Below are 3,867 nucleotides of genomic sequence, written 5' to 3' on the forward strand. Positions count from 1 at the left end.
GGGTTGATTCATTTTTGTTGCTTTTAAACCATCAACAATGTGTTTACTTTTAAATGTTATTTTTGAACAAACAAGACGTCTTCAGGTCAACAGGGATGTAAAAACAAACAGTTTATCATCTATGTGCACCTCTGCCACAAATTTGTAATTTTAACCAATCTAAATTAAATAAATGCTAACTAAGCAAAAAATGCTATTTTCTTTTATTTATTTATTTATTTGTTCTTTTCCCCTCTTTTATTCTCAGTAGTCTTACCCTGCTGGGTTTTGTTGTTTTAGTTTGGGGTTGGACCTTGGTAGTCTTGGTTTGCTGGCTTTGTTTGTTTGTTTGACTTAGCTAGTTTTGGTTAGCCATTAGCAGGGAGCTGCTGAATCCGACGGTCAACATGCTGGGTCAGCAGTCTCTATGTCTTATTCTGTTTGGATGAGGATCATCCATGGAGCGATAAAAGAGCCTCATGTGGATCTGGATCTCCAGGTTCCAGAACCCTGGTCTAGGTAAATGAAGGAATTTAGTGTTTTGCTGAACTCCATCATTGAAATCCTTCCAAAAGAATATTAACTGAGTCACAATCACTGAAGAGATGTCTTTGAGTTTTAATATCATCTTGACATAAGAGGCATAAATTATCTTGTATATAAAATCTTAACCTTAAAAATTCTTCACATGGATATCTGCTATTGATTGTTTTAAAATGGATGTCCTTCGTTTTGGGAGGTAAGGGAAATAAAAAAACATGTTCTGATCAGGGGCGCGTCTGTTTCGGATCCGGTTAGGAGAGAATTTTCCCCTTACTGGAAGGGGAAATAAAGGGTTTGACTGTGCTTATGATCAAGTGGCTATATTTGTGGTCTGTAATATAAATATTATTAATGTTGCTTCTTTTCTATTGCTGGCTTCATTTACGGAATAATCCAGCTTGAGTTCCGCTGATTCCTTTAATCACGAGACAAGAATCTCCATCTTTATTGGAGCACATCAGACAGAAAACTGCAGAACAAAAAACACTCGAGGACAGAAACCAAATAAAGAGAGGAGGGGTCTTCCAGCAGAGCGGCACCGATGGATCTAGAAGAGAGGAGCCGTCTCCAGAGCTTTGACCTGAGCAGCAAACACCAGAACATTCTTCTGGACCTCTGCGTTGATCTGGGCCTGCGAGGCCCGCGGGTTCTGCTGCAAGAACTGCACGATGTTCAGGATGCAGGCTTTCTGAGGAGACAGAAGACAAAGCCGTCAGTCCAGATCCCTCTGACTCCTCTAAACACTTACGTTTGGAATCTTAAAAACCATGAAAAAAACAACTTTTAGATCTTTTGTGAATTCTACTGTTCATTCCTCACTGGAAAGAACCCCAAAGTGGTATTTTGATCATTTCCTCTACGAATCCTCTACAGACCTGTTCTCGGTACCAGCCCCTTCCAGTCCATGAAAACGAGCGGGTTCTGGTGCCACAAATTGAGAGCCGCTCCTTTCAGGACCCCCCCCCACCCCCCACAGTCGCACAGACACGAGTGCGTTTGTGTAGTGAATCAGTGTAGCGACGGGAGGGGATGCTAAAAGCAGATATACGGAATACCTCGTTTGTTTTCGGGGGCAAACACAGAAATGCTGCCGAGGCCGGCTCTAGGATGATGTCATGAAGTGGGCGGAGCCTCAGAGATCGTGTCATCCTAGTTCTGGGTAAAAAAAAAAGAGCTCACAAAACTAACTCCTGTTTCATAAATGATGTGTTCTTCAATGAGTGATGGGTCATCTTTGAGCATATTTATGGATATAGTTTACTCTGAAAGCTGACTAGAGGTCACGGGTCAGCAACCCGCCGCTCTGGAGACACAAGTGGCCCTTTTACAAAAGATAAAAACGCTTCTAAATGTTAAACAGAAACTATAAAGTCAGACGTGAGAAAGTAATAAAGGCAGAAAAGTAAACTAAGTCAAACTCTAACTCACAAACAGTTGAAGGACGGTTCGTATCACAAGTCAAACTACAACATTACAACACATTTTTGTGCGTCCTGTCCCACCAAAAATCAATGGAGGTCAATAAGCACAACCAGCGTTAGGGCGCACCGGATTATTATATATACCAAATTTTCTATTTTGAACAAATTAAGGAATTTTAAGTATGTTTGAAAAGTATGTCAGTGGTCACTTAATTAGCTCGGATTTCATTTTGGTTTCTTAGATTTATATTTCTGCAAGAGATGCACAAACAAGCATAAAATTATCTATTTTTTATTTCATTACTGCTGACATTACACTTGCTACAACTACTTTTGCTGCACTGAGACGATCTTGTGCTACAGGGGGACTTTTATTTATAAAAAGCTATTTTCTTTTAATGTTTGTATTTTATTCATGCAAAATGAACAAGAGCTCATTTCTGTTTATCATCGTAGAAACAATAGCATAAATCCAGGTGTATTTTTTCAGAGGGTGAAAGAAGACTTTGTGGCTCCTACCGGGTCGTAGTCAGTGAGACATCGACCCGAACGGCTTTCAGAGCTGAAGGTTGCAGACCTCTGGTTCAGACCCTTCAGCAGTTTGGCAGGTTTCACTGAAGTTATGAGATTAAATAGAAATTCTTGTTTCAGCCAAAGATTCCAGCTGAGGGGAGGAGCTTATGACTCTGAAAGGACGACAGAATTCTAGAATTTCTGAATGCGGCTGAGATGTATTTTGGAATGTGAGGATAATGAAAGTCGTAGTTTATAACTATATTTGTCATGAAGGGAGATTCTTAACAGGTTGTTGCTTATCTAGCTTCACGTTAGAGGCTCTTTCTCTGTGTACTGTGAGGTGTTCTTAATAGTTGAGGACTTTGGTACAGAATTCTGTCCTTCAGTCATTCCTGCCACTCCACTGCTCTCTGGTGGGACGAGCGTTTACAGCTCAGTTAGAAAGATTCTAACAACCAAATGTGGAAGCTGTTCGTTTACCAGCAATGTGTTTCCTGTAACGCTTGAAGACACAGTTCTGGCACGATTTACAGATTCATCTAAAGTGATGATGAATTTTTAAGTCAAGCCATGTTCTGTGAACATCCCTTCATTTCTGAGGCCGCTGGTCCAGTTATTCTAGGATCATGCTTAAAACACGATAGGAACACGCCAAGAACAAACTAAGAACACACTAAGAACACGCTGAGAACATGCTAAAAACACACTAAGAATACACTAAGAACATGCTGAGAACATGCTAAAAACACACTAAGAACACGCTAAGAACATGCAAAGACCACGCTAGGAATAGGCTACGAACATGCTGAGAACAGGTTAAAAACATGCTAAGACCACTCTAAGAATACACTACGAACATGTTAAGCACAGGCTAAAAACACGCAAAGAACATGCCAAGAACACACAAAGAATACGCTAAAAACATGCTAAGACCACGCTAAGAATACACTACGAACGTGTTAAGCACAGGTTAAAAACACGTTAAGAATATGATAAGAACACGCTAAGAACACACCTTGCTCCTCCAAAACCGGCCCTGTTTACACCTGAAGGTCCGGTCCAATCGGGATATAGATCACACACACACGGCTGTATGGAGTTCTGCAGTACCTTATAGGCCTCCACTTTGTCCCGGCCGGTGATCCGGTTCAGCAGCTCCCCGCCGACCCGTAACCCGGTCACCGCCGCCAGATCCCAGCGGTCCTCCTCCGTCTGAGAGGTCAGGTACCGAAGGAAGGCCACCTGCAGAAGACACAATTCACCTGAGACGGAACAAACCCAGAAAAACTGAAACCTGAATGCTGCGAGACGACTGGTGTCGAGCCAGCACGCTCTCGCTAAACTGCTGTCAAGTGAGCCCTCTCTGGAATACGGCGTGCGACTTTAATACAATCATTACGGTAGCAGC

At 41.9% G+C, this 3,867-nt stretch overlaps 1 long non-coding RNA gene across 1 annotated transcript in view; it reads left to right on the forward strand.

The window, feature by feature from the left end:
* LOC118599109 overlaps positions 1 to 3,867 on the forward strand; it is a 6,533-nt gene that overhangs the window by 1,893 nt on the left and 773 nt on the right. The window lies entirely within an intron of this gene.

This window comes from Oryzias melastigma, linkage group LG9 (assembly GCF_002922805.2).
Source record: "Oryzias melastigma strain HK-1 linkage group LG9, ASM292280v2, whole genome shotgun sequence".
Classification (NCBI taxonomy): domain Eukaryota; kingdom Metazoa; phylum Chordata; class Actinopteri; order Beloniformes; family Adrianichthyidae; genus Oryzias; species Oryzias melastigma.